Raw genomic sequence first — 26,890 nt, forward strand, 5'->3', positions numbered from 1 at the left:
AGTTGTTCCTCTGGGTTACAGCTTACCATGGCCTCTGAATACACCATGATGGACCCCATCCGTCTAGTGGAAAATCAGAATAATCAGCTGACAGTAAATCCAACAGCACTGGAGATTCTAGACAACATCTCTCAGCCTGTGGTGGTGGTGGCCATCGCAGGTCTGTATCAGACAGGAAAATCCTACCTGATGAACGGACTGGAAGGACAGAACCATGGTGAGTGTTGTTTTGGGGCAGGGGCCATCTGCTTAGAGACAGTGATAACACAGGCTGATCACGCCTCCTTCAGGGTCATCTTAAAAAAACCTAACTTTTTCCACTGAAAAAAAGGTTCTAACTGTCACCACCAAATAAATATCCTAAACCCCACTGTTCCACAAAACTTCACTCTTTGAGCCAGTAATAATGGGTTCCCCAACTTAATCCAACTATCCACCCATTTTTCTTGATCCCAACCCCTCTTTCTGCTGAGGAGCTCAGCTCCAGCAATTATTCCATTTCTCTCTCATCACTTTTGCCCTAAACTTCAGGGCCTTTTCGACTAGACCACAAATATTGTTCAACATGTTCTGTTTTTAAAAAGGGATGGAAGGAACAACAGACAACACTATATTCTATATATGCCATCTCTCACTTGTTCTACCGTCCAATATTTTCCATTGCTAAGCAAAACTTTGCTAAATTATACCCTCTTTTCTGTATCTAGTCTTTTCCAATATGTGAACTATAACACAGAAGAGTGCACAAAACATACACATATACAAAGTTAATAAACATAAAGTGATCCTCTGTGTAATCACTGTCCATATCAAGAAATAAAACATCACCAGCACCCAAAAGCCCTAGATATACCCTCTGAGACCTCACTAGAGCTCACCAATGTTTTGATTTTCATGGTGCATGCTTTCACTCTTCCTTTTGAAGAGTGGTTTTACAAGCTTTGTATGCATTTATAAGAATAGCTTAAATATTATACAAAGAGAAGTCCATTCAGGTATTCTTTGGAGTCTTACTTCTTTTGCTCAACAAAAAGTTTGTTTTATCAAGTTTGTGATATGTATCTGTAATTTATTTATTTTCACTATTTTATAGTATGCTATTGTGAGAAGATAAGCATAATTTATTTATCCATTTTTTGTTGATGAACAATCTTTTTGTTTCTAGTTTTTTACTTTTATGAATGATGCTGATGTGAACCTCCTCAATTGTATATTCTGGTGCACAAATATACAAACTTACCTTCTGTGACAGACACAGAAATAAAATTACTCAATTATGGAGTATATATGTTGTCAGCCTTTCTAGATACTTTAAACAGCTTTTCAAACTTTATATGCAATGTATAGGTTTATAAGCAGTAATTGAGGATTCTCCACAACCTCATAAAAATTTGGTAAAAGACGTTTAAAATTTGATGATCTGGTGACTTATATAGGTGCATAATATTTTCCTTATTATAAAAAAGTTTGACATATTAATTTACTCTTTGCATTTCCTATTTCTTGAAGTCATTTTTCTTTCCTATTAAGTTGCCCCTTTTGGTTCATACTGATTTTTAGATTAATCTGCCTATAACTCATTTCTGTACTTTATTTCTCTCTATGAAGACCACACACCATTTTTAAAAAATATATTTTTATTGATTTCAGAGAGGAAGAGAGAGGGGGAGAGAGAGAAATAGAAACATCAATGATGAGAGAGATTTATTGATTGGCTGCCTCCTGCACGCCCCCTATTGGGGATAGAGCCCACAATGCAGGCATTGCCCTTGACTGGAATCAAGCCCAGGACTCTTCATTCCCCAGGTGGATGCTCTATCCACTAAGCCAAACCAGCTTATTTTCAAATGTCTTCCTCTGTGTCTCATAAGCTCAGCACCATATGGGTTAAACCTCAATACACTGAACTCCAATGATTCCTAGAGATATCTCTCATTGTCTTTCTCTCACTGTGTCTCTTTCTTTTTGTCTCACTCCTTGCCCTCACCTTTTTTGCTTCCTCTCTCCTTTTTGCTTTACAATCTTTTCCATTTGTTTCTTTTTTTCCCGCCATTTGTTTCTAACAAAAAATTTTATCTTGGTCTTTTCTGTAGAGAAATTCTAGACCAATCATCAGGGGCGAACACTTTTTTTTGTCTGTCTTAAAATAATTAATAAGTCTTTTTTGTAGGATTAAAGTTTTGAGAACCCTAAAAGAGAGAGATCTGTTAAGGAGTTTCAACACCATCCTTTTAATTCTACTCAAGATAACATCAGGTAATAACAAGGTGCTGTTTCATTGCTGAGGAGGTCCCAATCATCAAAATATTTTAATTCACCAAGGTATAGTCAATAATATTGTAATAATTATGTATAATGTCAAATGGGTCCTTGTCATATCAGTGAGAACACTATGCAAAGTATATGGCTGTCTAACCACTATACTGTACAATTGAATCTAATACAACATAATGTTGAAAGTAAACTGTAAACGGAAAAACAACAACATCTGAATTGTAACTCTACCACCCACTCATAGAACAGAAAGAACAAAACAAAGTAAAACAAAACAAAATAATTTGTGCCCAGTCAAAGTCCAGAAGCAAGACTAGGTCACTATTCACTCCCCTTGTTGATAACTTTCTTTGTGAGTTTTTACCTCTCATAACTGAGAGTGATGATATTCAGTTTACACCTACCTTTTCCCGCTGGGAGAACTGAGAGTTCAGATTACACTGTATTACTAAGAAACAATCAAATACTACCCCAATGTAGGAGAATGCAAACCATCTCGGGCTTTACACCCTCTCTATGGAGAACTCTCTGGATGTGGAAATAGAATGGCCTGAGCCAAGCTGAAGCAACCTCCCTTACACATTCCATCATGTCTGTTTCTAGTCCCCATTGAAGGAAACATTGGCCTATGGCAGATGTTAAAAAATGTTCAACTGTTGAACAAGATATATCAGGCACAGGTTCTTCGTTATATCAATCGTATGCTCTCCACCTATTGGTTTAAGCCTTTTGAAAGAGGAGCTAGCACCTTTCACAGGTATTTTCTGCCTTCACTTCCATTATACCCCCATCTGAGTAAGGGGGGTAGGGTGGAACCAAAACTCATCATTTCCTTGAAAAGGAGAAAAGAAATGAGAAAAATACAGGAATAAAAGGGAAGGAAAATCCAACAAAGCTAATCATCAGTCTAGGTCCTGGCAGGAAACACAAGAACCTCTCAAGGGGTAACTAAAGCATGATTAATAGAGGGACACACAAGGTCATAACCAGGGCACAGAGAACTAATTAGAGATGAGGAAGCACTGAAAGGGTGGCAATACCAATGGCCAGGTAACTATAATCACTCCTATAGCCTGCACAGACAAGCAAAAAGGAAACTGGAATGTGGCAAAGACCAGCACTTTTGGATGGAGCTAAATGAAAGGACTGTGGCCCACTGAGAGGAACTGAGGCACTGGGACAGGGTGGCTCATCAAGGGGAAGTGAGTGGACCATATTCCTGACCACTAGTCTCATGCTGGCACCACCCACTGGTGGGACTCAACCAGAGCCTGAAGGACAAGGGAGCTCTTCAATGTCAGAAAAAAATATAAAGGTCAATAGAGGTTACAGTAATTCTGAAATGTGACATAACTTGGACCATTGATAGTTTGAAGTGAATAGGGAGTGCAGAATGTTTCTTGAGAAGTGTTTCTTAACATGTATAAAGGCTGGATAGGCTGTCCTTGCTGAAATGAAAGCAACCTTCCTCCCAGCCTTGCACTCACATTCTGATAACTTTAACTAATGTAACCTATGGGCAGCCTGGACTATCTGCTCTTACTGTATAGCACTTTCTCCTCTAACTTTGTAGGATTCTGTCTGTGTTCCACAGTGCCGTCTGAAACCAAGGGCATCTGGATGTGGTATGTACCACACCCCTCGAAGTCCAACCACACTCTGGTCTTTCTGGACATCGAGGGCCTGGGTGATGTGGAAAAGGTAAGGTAAAGAGTCTTCTTTGTCTTGATAATCCACTTTCATTTTAATTTGCTACCTTAATTCAACTTCTATGACCTATTTCTATAAACTGCAAATCCAATCAAGAATAATGAGCTTAAATTTTGTTTCCTTCAATTTACTTTCATGGAAACTCAATACTTTCCTTAGTAGGTATAGATGTTCTGATTTTTATAGTTGGCTAAAAGGTACAAGATAACAAACACACTTATTGGGCATCTAAATTCTAGGGTTTTGTATTAACCACTATAGATATGCATGATTGAGGAAAAGGCCCAGAGTCTCCTTGGGAGATAAGAAATATGCAGTGTTGTCAGTACCGGGTACCATGGATACAAGGAGTGACATATTTAACCAGTCTTCAGGATACAAAAAATATCCAGGAGGAAGCTATAACTATGGGATCAATGTACTCTACCAGTTAAAGTGTGTGTGATGATGGGCTTGAAGGTAGGAAACATAAAAATGGCATTTCAGTAGAATGACATATTTAAATATTATTAAAAAACACTTCAGCTACCCCAGACACATTAATTAAGGTTTTAGTCCAAGTCTCTGGGCTTTAGAGATAAATTCCTTCCTGACGTCTATAAATTCATGAGCTAGATCCACCAAAAATATACATAAATGGGATACTTTTATGTATTTTGTCTTTGCTGTGTTATTTGCAGTCATTCCTGTGTTCTTATTTGTATTAGCCAGAGTCTTAAGTGATAGTAGCACAGTAGTCTTTGGCTTCCATTACTGCAAAATGAGTCAGGGCAGGAATTAAGTATTCTGAATTTTAATATTAATTTTCTATTGAATTTATTGAAGTGACACTGTATAATCCAAATTATACAGGTTTCAGATGCACAATTCTATAGCATATTATCTGTGTACTATTTGTGAGTTTACCACTCCAAGTCAAGTCTCTGTCCATCACCATTTATTCCCCCTATATGCTCCTCCAACTTAGCTCACCCAGCTACACTGGCAATCACAACACTGTTGCCCTGTCCATGAGTTATTTCTCTCTTTTTTTTCTTTTTTGCTCAATACCCTCATTTTGTTCAATACCCGCTCCACACACACACACACACACACACACACACACACGCACACATGCACACACTCCTGTCAGCCTCCTCTCTATTTATGTGTCTGTCTCTATTTTTATATGTTTTTTATTGGTTTTTAGAGAGAGAGGAAAGGAGAAGGATAGAGAGAAAGTAGCATGGATTAGAGAGAAACTTCATAGACTGGCTGCCTCCTGCATGCTCCCTACTAGGTAGGTGATTGAGCCGCAACCCGGGCATGTGCCCTGACCAGGAATCAAACCAGTGACCTCTTGGTTCCTATGTGAATGCTCAACCACTGAGCAGCATCAGCCAAGCAATCTGTTTCTATTTTGATTGTTAGTTCATTTTTTTCATTAGATTTCGCATGTGAGTGAAATCACATGGTACTTGTCTTTCTCTGACTGACTTATTAGCATAATTCAAGTTTAAAGTACGCAGTAGTCACCTCAATGTAAACCCAAGATGATATACGGATTGCTATCAGATTATAGTTTACATAAACCTTCTTCTTTTAGCTAATTACATTTGTAAAGGAACCAAAGCATAACTAATTGCCATCTGATAGAAGACAAAGTACTTGCAACTCTAGTGTTTTTAGCAGTATCTAATTCTATTGAAACATCATTCATGGTTTACCCTGAATGTTATGTTCAGACTCATCATCTATTCCTACCACACACATAGCCAATACTTCAATCAAATAAAATAACATGTTATACCTTTGTTTGAATACACTTTCTGACTATTCTGATTGGCTTCTATAGATCCTTCCATCTACATGGCCTCTTTCTTTCCACAGGTCCACGTTCTGCACCTTCTTTAAAGCCCAGCTACTTTCAACCTAATAGGATTGTATCTCATTCAGACATAATCCCTTCTTGCCCTGAAATCACAGAGTAAGTTTTCTGGGTTTTGCATTCCCCCTTTGTCTTTTATGTTATAACATTGGGTTGCACTCCTGGCAGAGCTGATCACCTTGGAGGCATTTACATGTTGCCATGTATATTTGCACCTCCAGGAAGTCATCTCAAGAGATTGCCCTATGAAACTTTATATCCACAAAACTAAATGTGGTATCTGGCATTTTTTATTTATTTTTTTATGCCCCTGATTCTATTATAATCACCAGTTTTATTCTGTTCATCAGATTATTTATTCACTTTATTTTTACATTCACTTGTTGATAGATGTGTATTTGTTGTTCATAATTTGTATCTTTACCTTTTTCTTCTTCCTCTTCTTAAAGGATACCTTTCAGCATTTCATATAATACTGGTTTGGTGGTGATGAACTCCTTTAGCTTTTTCTTATCTGTGAAGCTCTTTATCTGACCTTCAATTCTGAATGATAATTTTGCTGGATAAAGTAATCTTGGTTATAGGTTCTTGGCATTCATCACTTTGAATATTTCTTGCCACTCCCTTCTGGCCTGCAAAGTTTCTGTTGAGAAATCAGCTGACAGTCGTATGGGTACTCCCTTGTAGGTAACTGAGTTTCTCTCTCTTGCTGCTTTTAAGATTCTCTCTTTGTCTTTTGCTCTTGGTATCTTAATTATGATGTGTCTTGGTGTGGTCCTCTTTGGATTCCTTTTGTTTGGGGTTCTATGCCAGCCGTGGGCAAACTACGGCCTGTGGGCCGGATCCGGCCCATTTGAAATGAATAAAACTAAAAAAAAAAAAAAAGACCGTACCCTTTTATGTAATGATGTTTACTTTGAATTTATATTAGTTCACACAACACTCCATCCATGCTTCTGTTCCAGCCCTCCGGTCCAGTTTAAGAACCCATTGTGGCCCTCGAGTCAAAAAGTTTGCCCACCCCTGTTCTATGCGCTTCCTGGACTTGGAAGTCTATTTCTTTCACCAGGTAGGGTGAGTTTTCTGTCATTATTTCTTCAAATAGGTTTTCAATATCTTGCTCTCTCTCTTCTTCTGGCACCCCTATAATTCGGATGTTGGTACGCTTGAAGCTGTCCCAGAGGCTCCTTACACTATCTTCCTATTTTTGGATTCTTTTTTCATTTTGTTTTCCGGTTGGGTGTTTTTTGCTTCTTCGTATTTCAAATCTTTGACTTGATTCTTGTGATCCTCTAGTCTGCTGTTGGGTATAATATTCTTTATTTCAGTCAGTGTATGCTTAATTTCTAGTTGGTCCTTTATCACAACCTCGAGGGTCTCATTAGATTTCTTGAGGGTCTCATTAAGTTTATTGGCCGTTTCTAGAAAATTCTTGAAAAACCTTAAAAGTGTGGTTTTGAACTCTATATCCAGTAGTTTGCTTTCCTCCATTTCTGTTATTTGTGTCCTGTTTCTTTGTCTTCAAATTTTTTTATGCTTCACTGTGTTGATCGAGTGGCTTTCTGTGCTAGGTGTCCTATAGGGCCCAGTGGCTCAGCCTCCCCAATTACCTGAGGTAGACACTCTTGGTGCACCCCCTTGTGGGCTTTGTGCACAGTCTTGTTGTACTTAAGCCTTGATTGTTGTAAGTAAACTGGGAGGGATTGATCTCCAGGCCAATTGGCTGTGAGAATCAGCTGTGACTGCAGTGGGAGAACTTCTGTGCTGGAGACACCCCTCCAAGCAAGGGCAAGACTTGCTTCAATAGGGCTTTGGTGCTCACTCGGTATCTGGCATTTTTTAGATGCACAATGAGAAGTTAGTGAATTTAATTGACTAGCATTTGTGTCACCAATAAGCTCATGGTCAAGAGAAAGTTGCAAAGAAATCATTACCCACTGATTGAATACTTCTATGTTCTTGGAACTGTTTTAAATATTTGACACACATTTACATTGTCATTCACTTCTCTTAATTGCTAAAAAACTCAGACCTTGAGAGGAGTCAATGTCAAAACCCAAAAATGAGGTTTAAATTTAGCACTATCATCACAGTGTATGTTATTTGCCCTACTGTTCAGATATAGTAGAGCTGACATAGTGCATGAACAACTGAATGGGTGATTGAAGAGTAGATGCCCGATGCCTTGCTGTAATGCACTTTCTAGGGTGACTCAAAAAATAATTCGTGGATCTTTGCCCTGGGCATGCTTCTGAGCAGCATGTTTGTCTACAACAGCATGAGCACCATCAACCACCAGGCCCTGGAGCAGCTGCAGTGTCCTTCCAGGAACCCAACCACCATGTGTCATGGAGTCTATGGGAATGTAACTGACACTCTTTTGTTGTTGTTTTCCCTCATGTTCATATTCTTGATTGAGGAAAAAGGGACACAGGGTGAATGGGAATGTTAATAAAAATGATTTCTGAGTGAGATCTAGAAATTTTGGCATGGTGCACTTCTCATTCCTTAGCTAAGATCCCAGCTATGTGACTGAACTAACAAAGCCAATCAAGACAAAGTCATCTCCCAGCTCTGGTGAAGGAGATGACTGAGCCAAGTTTGCAAGTTTCTTTCCAGACTTTGTTTGGGTTATACGGGATTTCATGCTGGGGCTGGAGTTAGATGGACACACCATCAGTGAAGATGAGTACCTGGAGAATGCTTTTAAGTTGGTTCCAGGTACCAGAGGATGATCTAGGTGGTAGAGGGTTCAGTAGGAGGTGGGATTAACTGAGTCCTGTCATTCAGCACTTAAGGTCAATATAATCTTTATTTTTTATTTCAGTGAGGCCCATGCTAATGGTGTTATGGGTATGACAGATGGGTATGGTTTTAATTGTTATTATTACTAAAAATAGTCCAGTGACCAGGATTTAAGCTGGCTAAGGAAAAGAGAACCCAAAGTTAGACCAAAGATTTTAGGAAATTTGACACCATGAAAAAATTTTGAGTATAACAACCAGTGCAAAGACTTCCTAAGGCTCAAATACTTGTGTTTCTGATTAAGTTTAGTGCTCCTCTGCCACTATTTATAGAAAAACTAGAGGCCCGGTGCACAAAAATTTGTGCACTCGGGGGGGAGAGGGGGCCCCTCAGCATGGCCTGTGCCCTCTCGCAGTCTGGGACCCCTCAGGAGATAAAGACCTGCTGGCTTAGGCCTGCTCACGGGTGGCAGAGGGCAGGCCCAATCCCTAGGTGCAGCCCCTGGTCGGGCTCAGAGCAGGGCTGATTGGGGAGTTGGGGCGCCACCCTGTTATGCACAACGCAGGGCAGATCGGGAGGTTGCGATGCCACCCCTAGTCACGCTCAGGGAAGGGCCGATTGGGGGGTTGGGGCACCGCCCCTTGTCACACTCAAGGCAGGGTGGATGGGGAAGTTGCGGCGCCACCCCGTCACGCACAGAGCAGGGCCAATCAGGGGGTTGGGGCGCTGCCCCCTGTCACGCACAGAGCAGGGCCCATCAGGGGGTTGAGGAGCTCCCCCCTGTCATGCACAGAGCAGGGCCGATCAGGGGGTTGAGGAGCTGCCCCCTGTCACACACAGAGCAGGGCCAATCAGGGGGTTGAGGAGCTCCCCCCATCACACACAGAGTAGGTCCAGTAGGGGAGTTGGGGCACCGCCCCCTGTCACACACAGAGCAGGGCCGATCAGGGGGTTGGGGCGCTGCCACTGTCACACTCAGGGCAGGGCCGATGGGGAGGTTATGGCTCTACCCAGTCTCACATAGAGCAGGGCCCGTGGGGGGGGGTTGGGGCGCCGCCCTCTATCCACCACAGAGCAGGGCCGATTAGGGGGTTGGGGCTCTGCCCCCTATCACACACAGAGCGCAGGGCAATCAGGGGGTTGGGCGCTGCCCCCTGTCACGCTGATCCCGGTGCCGGGAGGCCTCACGGCTCCGCTGATCCCGCCCGGCAGGGTCACAGATCCAGGTCCCAGACCGCAGACAGCCATGCCTGCTGCCGCCTGCCTTCAGTATGCAAATTAGCCGCCATCTTGTTGCTTCAGGGTGGGGGTCCCCACTGGGGTGCCTGGCCAGTCTGGGTGAGGGGCTGAGGGCCGTTTTCAGGCTGGCGGGCAACTGAAGCTCCCAACTGCTCCTTTTTTTCTTTTTTTTTTTATTCTGGCATTTATTTACCTTCTATGGCTGTCACTGGAGCTGAGAGCCGGCTTTTTCTCTGAGGCTCGGCTGAAAGCAGGTTTCTGGCCTTTGTTTTCTGTATTCGAAACAATGTTGCGACTCCAGCTCTGAGATCCTGGCTGACTGACAGGAGGTTTCTGGGGGTTTGTTTATCTTCTATAAATGTTACAATGTTTCCAACTGAAGCTCAGAGGCCGGCAAGGCAGGCGGGGAACGTTGGAGTCCTCTGTCACTGAAGCAAGCAAGCCTCCTGTTAGCTTCCAGCTGCCTGGCTGCCAGCCGCCATCTTGGCTGACAGTTAATTTGCATATCTCCCTGATTAGCCAATGGGAAGGGTAGCGGTTGTATGCTAATTACCATGTTTCTCTTTTATTTGTGTAGATGCCCATCACTATGGATGATGGTTAACACAGAATCACAAAGTTACCAAATGACTTCGTTTTTTAAATATATCTTATGTAATCTCTTTTAATACCCTGCATAGTTACAGCATCTACACTAATAAAAGAGAAACATGGTAATTAGCGTACGACCGCTACCCCTCCCATTGGCTAATCAGCATATCCTTATGCAAATTAACTGTCAGCCAAGATGGGGGGCCGATAGCCAGGCAGCTGGAAGAGAACATGAGGCTTGCTTGCTCCAGTGGACTGCAGACTGCAACGTTCCCCACCTGACTTGCCCGGCATACTGAGCTACAACTCTAAGAAAACTATGAAGCAAATATAGAAAGATAACCAAAACCCCCAGAAAAAAGCTTTCAGCCAGCCGGGATCTCAGAGCTAGAGTTATACATTGTTTTGATTATAGCAGCGGAAGCTTTAGAGCTAGAGCCAGAGCTAAAGCTGGCCCAGAATAAAAAAAAAAAAAAGAAAACAAGGAGCGGTTGGGAGCTTCAGTCAATTGCCAGCCTGAAAGCAGCCCTCAGCTCCTCACCCAGACTGGCCAGGCACCCCAGTGGGGACCCCCACCCTGATCCAGGACACCCTTCAGGGCAAACCAGCCGGCCCCCAGGCCTCTATCCTATATAGTAAAAGGGTAATATCCCTCCCGGCACTGGGATCAGCGGAGCAGCAAGGCCTCCTGGCACCGGATCAGTGTGACAGGGGGCAGCTCCCAAACCCCCTGATCGCCCTGCGGCTCTGTGTGTGTGACAGGGTGCAGCGCCCCAACCCCCACCCCTACAGGCCCTGCTCTGTATGTGATGGGTTAGAGCCATAACCTCCCCATCGGCCCTGCCCTGAGTGTGACAGTGGCGGCGCCCCAACCCCCTGATCCGCCCTGCTGTGTGTGTGACAGGGGGCGGTGCCCTAACTCCCCTATCGGCCCTACTCTGTGAGTGACAGGGGGGAGCTCCTCAACCCCCTGATGGGCCCTGCTCTGTGCGTGACTAGGTGGAGCTCCCCAACCCACTGATGGGCCCTGCTCTGTGCATGACAGGGGGAGCTCCCCAACCCCCTGATTGGCCCTGCTCTGTGTGTGACAGGGTACGGAGCCCCAACCCCCCTGATGGGCCCTGCTCTGTGCGTGACAGGGGGCAGTGCCCCAACCCCCTGATTGGCCCTGCTCTGTGTGTCACAGGGGGTGGCGCTGCAACCTCCCCATCGACCCTGCCTTGAGTGTGATAGGGGGCGGTGCCCCAACCCCCCAATCAGCCCTACCCTGAGCATGACTGAGGGTGGCATCGCAACCTCCCAATCCGCCCTGCTCTGTGCATGACAGGGGGCGGCGCCCCAACTCCCCAATCAGCCCTGCTCTGAGCCCGACCAGGGGCTGCACCTAGGGATTGGGCGTGCCCTCTGCCACCCGGGAGCAGGCCTAAGCCAGCAGGTCATTATCTCCCGAGGGTCCCAGACTGCGAGAGGACACAGGCCAGGCTGAGGCACCCCCCTTCCCCCACAAGTGCACAAATTTTTGTGCACCGGGCCTCTAGTATGTATATATATAAAATGTTTCCCAAAAATTTAACATATCCTTCCAGTAAGACTGTCAAATCCTTCATTATCTCATTATTATAGCATCACTCTCTTCATTTCATAGCCCAGTGGTCGGCATACTGTGGCTCGTGAGCCACATGCAGCTCTTTGGCCCCTTGAGCGTGGCTCTTTCTCAAAATACCACGTGCGGGTGTGCACGGACAGTGGGGATTGAAACTTCGTGGCCCATGCACAGAAGTTGGTATTTTGTGGCAGAGCCACACTCAAGGGGCCAAAGAGCCACATGTGGCTCGGAGCCACAGTTTGCCGACCACTGCCATAGGCTATTATCATGTTCATATAATACATTCATTATACAGAACATATTTAGCCAAGAGGAAAATGAGAGGCACCTAGAAGCATGTCCATTTTTGCTAATTTAATAATTTATTTATTCATTCTAAAATCATTTATTGAACAGCTGATATAAGCCCAGAATTACTCTGTGTGACATTGTCATGTCTAATATAATCTGATATAGAGAATAGGTCAAGTCTCAAAGTGACATTAGGTTAACCTTACTTGTCGATGTTATCTGCTAAAACATCTCTGAACATATATATATTTTATTTTTTCCCCATTCAAATCCATTTGTTGCAGATTTTCTGAATATTTATGGGATCAAAGATTCCCTTAAAAACGATATAAATTCTCCCCAAGCAAATTTGCTATGCACACTCATTCTCTCTCTCTCTCTCTCTCTCTCTCTCTCTCTCTCTCTCTCTTTCTCTCTCTCTCTCTCTCTCTCTCTCTCTCTCTCTCTCTCTCTCTCTCTCACACACACACACACACACACACATAATGGAGTTTATGGAGCACATAATTTTATCTGTCAATACCAAGTTAGGAATTCCTGCTTTGGTTTTTCTAATCTTTATTGTTGAAAGTATTACAGATGTCTCATTTGTTTTTGGTTTTTGTTTGTTTGTCTGTTTTTTCCATTGACTCCCTCCACCCCACACCATCCCTCTATTACCTTCACCACTCTATTGTCTGTGTCCCTGGGCTATATATTTATGCATATAAGTTCCCTGGTTAATCTCTCCCCACCCAAGCCCCACCCCAGTTGTGTGTATTTTTTACTCTGATTTTTATAAGTTGTTTTTATTATTGTCTGTCCTCATCATATTTTTCCTAGCAATAACATAAATTTCCATATATCTATTAGTAAATATTTGACTTGTACTTCAGAGCCCATATTATATTTCTGACTTGAGGACTATAATTTCAAAAGTATTTCTGACTATTGTGGGGATTAACCTATCACTCAAAAATATATAATAAATAGTCAAGCCATTGGAAATCATGGAAAGACTAAGAATAACAATCATAAGTTTCTTCAGATGGGATAACTGCTTCCTCTTCTTCCTCAGAAGTACTTCTTCTACTCCTGGTCTGGACACAAACACACACACACACACACACATACACACACACACACACACACCACAAATCTATGTTTTGGGAAGATTATCATTATGTTGATTTTGATGATTAAATAGGAGATATGCAAGCACCATAGAAATGAGCGTCCTTTTCTGAAGACTGTCTCACCAATCACTGCTCTTTTTTCTTCTCTACAGGGGAGGACCCCAAAATCCAGCAAACCAACATCCATAGATAGTATCTCAGGAAGTTCTTTCCAAAGCGAAAGTGCTTTACCTTTGACCGGCCTACAACTGACAAAAATTTATTACACCGTATAGATGGGGTGTCAGAAAACCAACTAGAGTGCAGTTTCCAGGAGCAATCCAAAAATTTCTGTAACTACATCTTCACAGATGCAAAAACCAAGACTCCCAGAGAGGGAATCGTTGTCAATGGAAATCGTGAGTCTCCATTGTTACAGCATGTTTCTCTGCAGTTCATTGTGTGTGATTGTACCCAGGGTTTTTAGCAGTTTTGTTTCCTTCTCTATGTGATGTGAAAAAGGTATTGATATATGCCACAGATAAAGATGCATGTTTCTTCATAAAAGTTTTTCAATATGAAGGATTGGTGAAGCCTATTGTGTCTCATGAAACTAATATACTAATGACATAAGCACAAGCTGCTGTTAAGGAGAGGAATCTGCGTGATGATAAGACCAATGAGATGAGTGTGTCTTGTCGAGGATACACAAGATATTTTGAGAATTTACCCCTGTTAGAAAAAATATTTAGCAGAATATAAAGCTCTGAATGCTCATTAGAGTTTGAGAAGAAAAGTTAACTATAGCCTATGATTTTTAAATAAATTTTCATTGGAAAATTTTTCCCACAAATTATATATTGACCTGTAAAATAAACTCTCTTTAATTTTATTTCAATTGGGAAATGTATCTAGGAGACCCTTGAACATACTGGCTGAGATGTTTAAATTTATATTATCATGTGATAAATGTGAGAACCATAAAAGGGAAATTATGCAGGAGACACAGTAATGTTATTATAAAGAAGTGGATTTGTGGAATAAAAAGGAGGAGGAAACAAGGATGAGGATAAGGAGGAAGATAGGGAGGGGGGAAAAAAGAGAATCCAGAAATTTTAATTTCAATAAAAATTTTGTTACTGCTAGAATGCTGATCTCTAAAGTTTATAAAACATGAGTGAGAACTTCCTGTCCACTCCCTGAATATCATGAATCATTCAGGGCTGGGGACTCTGGCAAAGGCCTATGTGGATGCCATCAACAGTGGAGCAGTGCTTTGTTGGAAAATGCAGTGACAACTCTGGCTGAGCTTGAGACCTCAGCAGCCATGCAGAAGGCAGCCAACCACTACAGCCAGCAGATGGCCCAGAGAGTGAGTTTCCCTACAGACACGCTGCAGGAGTTGCTGGACCTTCATTCAGCCTCTGAAAGGGAAGCTATTGCAGTCTTCATGGAGAACTCCTTCAAGGATAACAACCAGGTGTTCCAAAAGAAGCTTATGGTAATATGTCTTAGCATATATCCTTCTTAATTCCTGTTCTTCTGGATTGATGTCCAGACATTCCCTTTTTGACTCATAGTTCATGAAGTTTCCATTGTAAAAGAGCTTAAATTCATGTGATTGACTGTAGTCTATAGTGGTCTATAGACTACTATTTATTCTTTTTCCAAACAATTGGCTCCTCATTTCTATTATGGAAATTTGTTTGTTCACAATTCTTCAGTCGAGTTCCTATCACAAGATGTATGAGTGTTCTGTTCTGTGTACCAAAAACTTGAAACAAAGATGGAAATGTACACTTGAAACTAACATATCATAAGGAAGGTCATAGGAACTGCTCCTACATATTCAAGACAGTAATGGTGCATTGTATACTTATCTTGTTTCTAATATCTTTGACTACCTCTCTGCCACCAACTGGAGAAAACTTCTTTTAGAGAGCTGATTTATTTAGGTGCGCACCCTTGAGTAATCTCCATTTCTTAATGTCAACCTGTGCCATATAATAATCTAATCATGGATCAATATTCAGTATATCCACAGCCCTAGGGACTGTAGTGTATGGACACCAGGACAGAGAACTCTTGAGAACAATATCATTCTATTTAACATAAGCATATTCATCTTGTCTTTGAATCTGTCATTGACCATCCTGTAAGTTACAAAACTCTCATTTCACACCCTAGTCAGTTTGTATCAGTGGATAGAGCATTGGTCCATGGACTGAAGGGTCCCTGGTTGGATTCCCAATTGATGTATCTCTCTCACATTGATATTTCTCTCTGTCTCTTCCCCATTCCTTCCACTCTTTTTCAAAAAATTAATAGGAAAATATTCTTGGGTGACGATTAACAAAAAAACAAAAACAAATAAGAAAAGAAAACCTCTCACTTCATAAGAAGAAAACCAACAAGATTGTAATTTTTCAAGTATAACAAAAAAATTACTGTTCCTTTCATTTTGCACAATTAAACCTCATGGAAATAATTCATGAGGAGTTCAAAACTCTGTTCAGTGACCACTTACTTCATTAATGGACAGTTTACTTAATGTGTATATATTTTTATTTATAGCAATCCAAATTCACAGAGGAAAGACTACTTCCAGTCATATTGAACTTTCCATTCCTCATTGTCAATGGATGGACCTCTGTTAATACTATGACTGATAAAGGAACCATTGATAATACTGGATGGCATATTTGGAGTTTGCTAACAGAGTCTAACTTAAAAATTCTCATGAAAAGAAAAACATGTTTTGTTACTACATAAGGTGACAGATAATAAGTAGACATTGGGGTGATCATTTTGCAATGTATACAAATATCAAATCATTATGTTGTACATCTGAAACTAATATAATGTAATATCTCAGTTATAAGTCAATTTAAAAAATAAAGGAACCATGGAGTTTGTGTCTACAAACCTCCTCATTTCAAAAATGTTCAGCCTGAACCGAAGAGAATTAAGGAAATTCCCACAAGTCACACAAATAATTGGTCTTAACTGAGACTAAATTAGCTTCTTGATGCTGCTCTATGATTCCATGCTCCAGACCACCTGTTTCTTCCAAGAGGATCACAGTGGGGTCTCCCTTTCTAAGAGCCTCTTTCTTTTGTACTTCTCAATATTCCCTGGCAGGGCATCATAGAGAAAAAGAAGGAGTATTTCTTGCTGCAGAATGAAGATGAATCTGGAAAATATTGCCAGGCTCAGCTTAATCAGCTCTCAGAATCCCTGATGGAAAGTATTTCAAGAGGAATGTTCTCTGTGCCTAATGGATATAGGCTCTACTTAGAAGCAATAGACAAGCTTGAACAGTCCTATACCCTGGTGCTCAGGAAAGGAGTGAAGGTGAGGAATAAAAAGAGGGGGGAAGACCAACAGAGGAGGTCACAGAGTCTTTGTGTATCCTTTTGAAAATCTAAGATCATAGGACCATTTGTGAAGAGAGAGCAAAGCATGGTGATATCCATACATCTTTATCTTCTATATCCACAATTAGCTAAATATTCAAATAAACAAGAAATCTTTTACCCATATATAAGATTTATTATCAGGAATGTAGATAAAAGAGAACATGCTTTTCATTTAGGAAACAATGGAATAGTTTTGCACTGTGTATAACTGATACATAATTTAAAAAACAATATTCTCAAGAAGCTTATGATCTTACCTAAAAGGGAAATATAGTCAATTGGATGTGGGAGATAATGGTTATCATACAAGTATACACTAATAGTGATAAAAATGCTGCTGGTGATGGCAAGTATATATTGAACACACATTCTCTAAACCAAGTATATTCCTAGGTTCTCTGTTTTGATTATCAATTCAGTCTTCAGAATAGTATGAATTTAGGTACTACTATCATCCCCATCATACAATTGAGAAATGATATGCACTAAGAAGCTAATAAGTGACCTAAGAACACACAGCCAGTAAGTGGTGGAGGTTGCAGAGTAGGTATATGTATGTGGCATCCAGTCAGATCTCAGAAGGAAGTTCAGCAAAGCTTCCTGGAAGAGGAGGTAGAAGCTACAGGTTGAGCAACCTCTGAATGTCAAACAGTTGTCTCTCAACTAAAATTAGCAGCATGATGTTTGCAATTTTTTTTTGTTTTCTTAATCCTCACCCAATGATATTTTTTCCATTGATTTTTAGAGAAAGCGGAAGGAAGAGGGACAGGCAGAGAGAAAAACATCAATTTGTCTGTGAGCCAGTGTTCTATCCACTGAGCCAAATTGGCTAGGGCTGATGCTTGCAATTTTGTTGAACCATAAAGTTTATAAAGAACAAAGAAACTGTGAAGACAATGTTTTTTTCGACAAAGTGATTCAATTTGTGCTTAATTATAGTAAGAGTGATTAGCATGATTCTTAACTGGAATCAATATTTGAAATCAGGCATATTGAGTCTAGACTAGAGACACAATAAATTGTATAATGAGATGCATTTTACAATGAGGAGCTATCAGGTGGCTTATGTTCAGGATAGACTTGCTCAAGGGTTTTCTTTGGTTTTGGGACAGGGTTGGGGTATTGTGAACTTAGGGCAGTGATAATGGAAATGAACAAAGCCATGGGACACATTAATCATCACTTCTGCCAAGTAGTCTATTGCTCATGGGCTGGCTGCAAATAAGGGAGACCTGGGACAATTGAATGAAAGGTGCAGACAGAGCACAGTTCTTGGTGTCTGTACTTGATTGGGTGGTAGCTAATGGTCTGTGGACACAGATGGGACTCTGTGATACTGGTAGAAGAAGTACTTGCCTCTGTGCAAAATGGATTTATGTGTGGATGCTTCACCCTCCTTTTCTACAAAATTTTTCTGGGTAATGTTCTGTTCACAGGCCACTCACCTCTTTCTCTTCTACTCTCCTTCCTTAGTCTATTTTTCCTCCCACAGTTCAGAGAGTAGCTTCTATAGTCAGACAAAGGAGAGTATTAACTCAAACTTGAAATAAAAATTTATTTTTATTCCTCTGAAACACATAACTATAATCCTGTAAAACTTAAACTAGACTATTGTTCTCTCTGCTTTTCTGATTTTGTGTTGGAACAATATTTTGAGGTGAAAATTGAATGTTGAACCTCAACTCACACCTATTCAAAAATAAAATTGAGATGAATCATAGTCTTTTAAAAAATATATTTTTATTAATTTCAAAGAGGAAGGGAGAGGGAGAGAGAGATAGAAATATCAATGATGATAGCCTGAAACCTGGGCATGTGCCCTTGACTGGAATCAAACCCAGGACCCTTGAGTACCCAGTCCGACGCTTTATCCAATGAGCCAAACCAGCTTTGGCTGAATCATTGTCTTAAATGTTAAAGTTAATATCTAAAAGAAAGCTAAAAGGACAGAAGAAATTTTTCCTCTTGGGGGAGATAAAAGTTTCTTAACACCATATAAAATGCACTCTACATATAAGAAAAACAATTGTTAAATTAATCTTCATCAGTTTTAAAATATCCCATGGCTATTATCAACAGTACAAGAGATAACAAATGCTGATGAAAAGGGAACCCTAGTGCACTGATGATGAGACCGAAATTTATGTTGCCACTATGAAAAACATGAAAGTTCCTCAAAAATTAAATATAAAGCTACCATATGATTAAGCAATTCCACTTCAGGGTATTTATCCAAATAAAACAAAATATTAACTCAGAAAGATAATATGTACTCTTATATTCATTGCAGCATTATTTACAATAACCAGGATATGAAAACACTCTAAGGGCCAGTCGGCCTGGTGGTCAAATCCCTCTAGTGTTAACTACAACAATTAAGGCTTGGCTAGAACAAGACTGCGCACAAAGACCACAAGGGGGTGCACCAAGAAAGCATAAAAGATGCGGAGACAAAAAAACATGACAGAAATGGAGGATATGGAGCTAAGAATCGCAATTTTGAGGGCTTGCTATAAACTTGAGCAGAGCCTCACGAAAACTAATGAGACCCTTGATGCTACGATAAAGAAATTAGAAAGTAAGCATACACGGACTGAAATAAAGAATATTATACCCAATAGCAGACCAGAGGAGCACAAGAATCAAACCAAAGATTCGACAAAAAACACCCAACTGGAAAAGCAAAATGAAAAAAGAATCCGAAAGTGTGAAGATAGTGTAAGGAGCCTCTGGGACAGCTTCAAGCGGACTAATATCAGAATTACTGGGGTGCCAGAAGATGAGAGACAGCAAGATATTGAAAACCTATTTCAAGAAATAATGGCAGAAAACTTCCCCCACCTGGTGAAAGAAATGGACTTACAGGTCCAAGAAGCACAGAGAACCCCAAACAAAAGGAATCCAAAGAGGACCACACCAAGACACATCATCATTAAAATGCCAAGAGCAAAAGACAAAGAGAGAATCTTAAAAGCAGCAAGAGAAAGAGACTCAATTACCTACAAGGGAATACCCATACGACTGTCAGCTGATTTCTCAACAGAAACTTTGCAGGCCAGAAGGGAATGGCAAGAAATATTCAAAGTGCTGAATACCAAGAACCTACAACCAAGATTATAGCAAGCCCTCAAAATTGTGTAAAGTAAGTCAAAAATTATCGGCCATCATGGCTCAGCGGTTGAGCGTCGGCATATGAACCAAGAGGTCATGGTTTGATTCCCGGTCAGAGCACATGCCTGGGTTTTGGGCTCCATCCCCAGGGTGGGGTGTGCAGGAGGTGGCCAATCAATTATTCTTTTTCATCATTGTTGTTTATATCTCTGTCTCACACTCTCTTCCTCTCTGAAATCAATAAAAATATTTTTAAATAATTTTTAAAAAATAATTCCTTAATTCAGTGATTTTCAACCTTCTTTTCTAAAGGCATACATAAACTAATAACTAAGAGTGCTCTTTTAGTAATTGGTTTATGTGTGCCATGAGAAAAGAAAGATTGAAAACCACTGCCTTGCCTAGCTGGTGTGGCTCAGGGGTTGAGCGTTGACCAATGAACCAGGAGGACATGGTTTGATTCCAGGTCAGGGCACAAGCCAGTGTTGTGGGCTCAATCCACAGTGTGGGCATGCAGGAGGCAGCCAATCAATGATTCTCTCAATCTATCTCTTTCTCCCTCTCCCTTACTCTCTTAAATCAATAAAAATATGTTTTTTAAAAATAAATAATAAAATCGTTGCCTTAAATCTATCTCACATACTGAAACTTTATACCCTTAAATAATACCTCAGTCAACCCACCAGCCTCTGGCAACCACCAATTTAATCTCTGCTCCATTGAGTTTCATTGTTTCTAATTCCTCATTTAAGTGGTATCATGTAGTATATGCATCTGGCATATTTTATTTAACATAATATGAACCAGGTTCATGCATATTGCCACAAATTGCAGTATTTATTTTTTTAAGTCTGAATTATATTCCATTCTATGTAAATACCAGGTTTTCTTTATCCAGTCATCCTTCAAAAGAAGTTTAAGTTATCTCCAAATCTTGGTCCTTCTGCACAATGCCTCAGCAAACATGGGAGTGCAGATCTCTCTTTGATGTTTTCATTTCCTTATGTACACATCAAGAAGTGGGCTCACTGGATCATATGGTAGTTCTATTTTTTAAAAATTATTTGTTGGGAAAACTCCATACTGTTTTCTATAGTGACTGCACCAATAATCAATCCCACCGAGAGTGTACACGGATTTGCTTTTCTCCACATTCTTGCCAGCATTTGTTTTCTTTTTGTTTTATAATAAACATCTGGAAAGTGTGAGGTGATATCTCATTGTGGTTTTCACTTGCATTTCCCTGGTGATTAGTGATGTTCAACGCCTTCTCACATACCTGTTGGTCATTTGTATGTCTTCTTTGGAGGAATGTCTATTCAGTTACTTTGTTCACTTTTAAAATTGGTATATTTGTTTTTTTTTTGCTATGGAGTTGTAGAAGTTCTTTATATATTTTGTATATGAAACTTTTATCAGATATATGGTTTGCAAATATATTCTCTCATTCCAGACACTGCATGTTCATTTATTGATTGTATCTTATGGTGTGAAAAACCTTTTTATTTTTATAATCCTAATTGTCTACTTTACTTTTGTTGTCTGTGCTATTGCTGTCAGATGAAAAATGGCATTGCCAAGGACAATATCAAGAAGCTTTCTTCCTGAGTTTTCTTCTAGCAGTTTTAAGATTCAAATCTTACATTTAAGCATTTGATCCATTTTGAGTAGTTTTTGGGTATGGTGCAAGATAAGGGTCCAATTTATTCTGTAACATGCAGATATCCAGTTTTCCCAGGACTGTTTGCTGAAGAGGCTACTCTTTCCCATTGTGTATTCTTGACACCCTTGTCAAAGATCAGTTGACCATATATGTATAGATGTATTTCTGGGCTCTCTATTCTGCTACATTGGTCTAGCTGTCAATTTTCATGCAAGCATCATACTGTTTTGATTACCATCATTTCGTAATATATTTTGAAATCAGTAAGTGTGATGCCTCAAGCTTTGCTCTTCTTGCTCAAAATATCATTGGCTATTTAGTGTATTTTGTGGATCTATATGAATTGTAGAATTTATTTTTATTTCTGTAAAAAAATATCATTAGGATTCTGACAAGAACTACAACAAATCTTTAGGTTGCTTTGTGTAGTTTGACTATTTTAACAATATTCATTCTTGAACACAAAATGTTCTTTCATTTATTTGTGTCTGCTTTAATTTCTTTCATCGGTGTTTTAGTTATTATTGTACAAATCTTATATCTCCTTGGATAAATTTAATTCTAAGTATTTTATTCTTTATGATGCTACTGTAAATGGGATTCTTTGCTTAATTGCTCTTTTGAATAATTTGTTGTCAGTGTATAGATATGCAACTGTGTCATTTTGTAAGTTGATTTTGTATCCTGCAAAATTATGGAATTCATTTATTAGTTCTGACAAGTTTATGTTGAGTTTTTAGGATTTTCTACATATATTTCCATGGGCTTCCATGCTCTTAACTGGTAATTAATATTCACAACCCTCTCTCTCATGTGCTAATTCATGGTGGACATACTTTGCTGGAATCGCATATTCAAATAAAAACATTTCTCTAACTGAAACATGACATCTAAACTACTTGTTCTCCCCACACAGAAATGCAGGGATGATTCTCATGGTTTCTCTGTTACGTTTGAGTGGTTTTCAAGGGCTAGCTGAGACCATGCTGGGTCATTGACTGATTCCTCCCAGCCATGACTTGTGAAGTCATGGCAAGGTGATTCTCAATTTGGAGATGACAATGCAATTTGAAATAGAGCTGGATATAAACCTCCTATAACACTCATGTGCCAATGCAAGACAATCCAAAAAGCACTTGTGAGTGTAGTAGATTTTACTGAAGATATAGGAGGCAGAAGGTACCATTGTTAGTGCATCTTTGAGGTGAACCACAAGTCATTAACTTCACAGTAACCCAGTCCAGCCTATTTCTACCTTGTTGGATACCCTCTCTCTTCTCTAGTATTCTAGAATTTATTTATTTTATGACAACTTTGCTTTTTAAATCAAACAAAATTTCTTTAACAAATAAATTGAGTGCTTTCTATTGCTTATGTGTGTGTGTGTGTGTTTGTTTGTTTGTTTTATAATGTGGAGTTTTTGTTATGCAAGGAAACATAATTACTTCATAAAAGTTTATTTTGTTACAATAGGAATGCTAACTGCCATTTACAGGTTGCAGTTTACAGGATAAACAGAGGTGAAATTAGGGCCATTCCTGTAGTTCTGTAACCCGCAGACATATAACCATGTCCACGGTCCTGGCAAGAGTTTCAGCCCTTTGCCCCCAGGAGAGCTGCTCACTGACCCCATCATCCTGAATCACCTCCCCTCAGAGGACCTGCAAGGAACTGACTCAGCTGTCTAGTTGCTGAGGGAAGGGGTAGCAAAGGGCCCTAGATCATCCAGGAGATGGGGAGGGTTAGCATACCCTCAGAAGGAGCCCTGCCCCGGCTTCTAGATCCCAGGGCACTTGAAGGGAAGACAGGGGGAGAGTCGCATAGAAGATACACCAACTGACCCTGTGAACTCAGAGAGGGCAGAAAACCAACCTCTGGATGTCTCAACTTTGGTCTCTAGGAGGGCATACTCTCACACAGGTGGGCAAACATTTCTGCAGGGGAATTTTGATGCATCCTTATGTGAATAAAAGCACACACACAGAGCATATGCACACACACACTAGCACAAACACATCCCAGAAATGAGAAAGAGAGAAACACCCATGTGAGGGCCATACAGGTCTGCAGCGGTACCTGACCTGCTGCTTTCAATGTACATGGGCCATGTGGGGCTTCTTCACAGACTCACATAAGAGAATCCTCAGTTCCACCTTAAGATAGTGTGGTTCCCTGTCTAGAGCATGCCAGATGGTCAAGGCCAGTTAGAGTATAGAGGCCTGGTTTAGAGTACACCAGATGTCCAAGGCCACTCTGAGCATGGAAATCTTAATCCGATCTTAGTTCAAGGCTAAGATCCTATACGCAGGTGTAAGGGTGCAGCAATCTAACCACTGGGCAAACATGCCCTTCTCTAACCCAAATGATTGATGTCACTATATGGAAAGAAGCCTCTTTTGTCTAAGTAGTATAAAGTTGTTACTGGCCAGCCAGTACAGGGCTGCTGCTATGTAAGGTAGGCTGCTATTATGTGGGGCTGCATTATGGGGAAGATGTATTACTGACCAGCAGGTGGTGCTGCTCAGATAATGGCTGTGGGTAGAGGCTGCTGCTGCTGTGTAAGAAAAGACATATTGTTTCCTAGCTGGGGTGCGCTTATCTGCTGTATGGGACTTTGCTTTGAAGAACTGTTTTGTCTAGTAGCTCCTTGTTAGCAATGGCTTCATGGCTACTGGCTTCTACAATAAAGATTCTCTTACACACCTACAACTTCTCATGACTTCTCCTTCTACCACCAGCGTCCAAGAAGGTCCAGCCCCTGGTAGAGGAGCTTGGACCCAAGAGTTGGTAGGGCAGGATTAGGACCTGTGCTTCCAACAATGATACAGTGAGCAGAGGATAAAGGAGGAACTAAGTTCTCAACAGTTAGTACAGCAAGCAGGGTTCAAGGAGGATCTTGCTCTGACACTTGGCCTTGTGAGCAGGATTCAGAAGTGTGTGCAGGTTTGAGGAGCCAGTGCTCCCACACATGGGTAGTGTGGGAATATAATCACAGAAGCCTCACTAGATAGTTGGAGCCAATAAACCCTTTCCTGGATTTTCATACTAAGCTGGAAAGTCTGAAACTTTCCCAGGAGGCTCCAGCCAATTGATACTGTGCTCCAGGCCCTGGTACACAATTTCTAGAAATCAGATTAGAAATGGCTGGCATGGCCTCATCCTCAAGGAGCTCTTGTCCCAGGCCCTGAGCAAGTAAACTACTGAGAGTGGGGCAGGCAGACCATGGTAACTTCTACCCACTAGGGTTCCCACCCACGATGTGCCCAAACCCAAATGATCTCAAAGAGCAGCTGTGTGGGCTTCTAAGTATAAAAAGGAAATGAGGCCAAGGAAGGCAATCATATGCCTGAGGTCACACATTTTAACGGCAAAGCTGAAGACTGAGTGCTGAACTCCAGGCTGCCTGTGGGCATTTTAGAACCTGTGATGAAAATGACACTGGAAAAGCACCTGGTGGCAGTGGGTATACTGCCCTCAACTCCATGCTATCACACAGGGCCCCATGGCTTGGGCTATGAGTGAGTAGGGAGGCTGAACCCCCGTCAGCAGGACATGGAAGTCTCACTGCCTTTTCCCTGAGGCCGCATCCACATGGCACTGTGGTGAGGATCTGAGGTCTCAGTCCCAACAAGGAAACAGTGCCCTTAAATGACACACTGGATTTGATATTTTCAGAGCATTTCACCCAAAAGCAGCAAAATATACATTATTTTCAAGTACACTTGGAACATTTTCTAGGATAGACCACATGTTAAGACACAAAACATGTCTTTACAATTTCAAGGAGGTTGAAATCATATGGAGCACATTTCCCAACCACAATGGCAGAAAATTAGAAATCAAGTGAAAGAAAAAAATGAAAAACACAAACACATGGAAGCTAAGTAACATATTATTAAACAATAAATGGATCAACAATGATATCAATGAAGAAATCTAAATTTACCTCGAAACAAATGAAAATGGACACTCAACAACCCATACTCTATGGGCCATAGCAAAAGCAATCCTGAAAGAGAAATTCATAGCAATACAGGCCTGTCTCAAGAAGCAAGAAACATTTCAAATAAATAATCCAACCTTACACTTAAATGAATTAGGAAAAGAACAAACAAAACCCAAAGTAAGTAGGAGGGAAGAAATCTAGGAAGAAATGTAACCAAGGAGGTAAAAGATCTGTACTCAGAAAATTATAAGAAACTAAAGAAAAAAACTGAAGAAGATACAAATAAGTGGAAGCATATATCGTGTTCATAGATAGGAAGAATTGAGATAAATAAAAAGCCCATACTATGCAAATCAATCTATATACTTAACGCAATTCCTATTAAGATATCAATGGCATATTTCACTGCACTAGAATAAATATTGCAAAAATTTATATGAAACCACAAAAGAACCCAAATACCCACAGCAATCTTGAGAAAGAAGAACAAAGTTGGTGGTATCACAGTACCTAATATTAAACTATACTACAAGGCCATAGTAATCAAAACAGCATGCATACAAACAGAAATACAGAAACAAGCATAGAAACAGAAATACAGAAACAAGCATAGAAACAGAAATACAGATCAGTAGAGTAGAATAGAGAGCCTCGAAATAAATCCACACCTTTATAGTCAATTAATATTTGACAAAGAAAGTAGGGATATAGAGAGGAGTAAGAAAAGTCTATTCAACACATGGTATTGAATCATTGGGCAGATAATGCAAAAAAAAATGAAACTGGACCACCTTCTTGTACTATACACAAGAATAAACACCAAATGGATTATAGACTTAAATGTAAGACTCGAAACCATAAAAATCCTAGAGGAAAACATATGCAGTAAAATCTTTGACATTTCTTGTAGCAATAGGTTTCAGATAAATCTCCTTGGACAAGGGAAATAGAAGGAAAAACAAATGGGACTACAGCAAACTAAACAAATTTTGCACAGAAAAGGAAACCATCAACAAAATTAAGAGACAACACACTGAAAGGGAGAATATATTCAACAATGATAAATCTGATAAAGAGTTATTATCCAAAATTTATGAAGAACTTATACAACTCAACAGCAAAAAACAAACAAACAATGGGCAAAGGATGTGAACAGATACTTCTCCAAAGAGGATATTCAGATGGCCAATAGACATATGAAAATATTCTCAACATCACTAACCATCAGTGAAATGTAAATTAAAACCACAGTGAGTTATCACATCACACTTCTCAGAATCATTATCATCAATAAATCAACAAACACAAATGCTGTCCAGGATGAGGAGAAAAGG

General features: G+C 40.4%; 1 protein-coding gene and 1 pseudogene across 1 annotated transcript in view; both read left to right on the plus strand.

The window, feature by feature from the left end:
* Window positions 1-26,890, plus strand: part of LOC102432009 (guanylate-binding protein 1-like) — a 208,557-nt gene that overhangs the window by 55,198 nt on the left and 126,469 nt on the right. The gene's annotated exons all lie outside the window — the stretch shown is intronic.
* On the plus strand, window positions 28-23,298 carry LOC111827064 (annotated as a pseudogene).

Source organism: Myotis lucifugus, unplaced genomic scaffold (assembly GCF_000147115.1).
Source record: "Myotis lucifugus unplaced genomic scaffold, Myoluc2.0 scaffold_126, whole genome shotgun sequence".
Lineage (NCBI taxonomy): Eukaryota > Metazoa > Chordata > Mammalia > Chiroptera > Vespertilionidae > Myotis > Myotis lucifugus.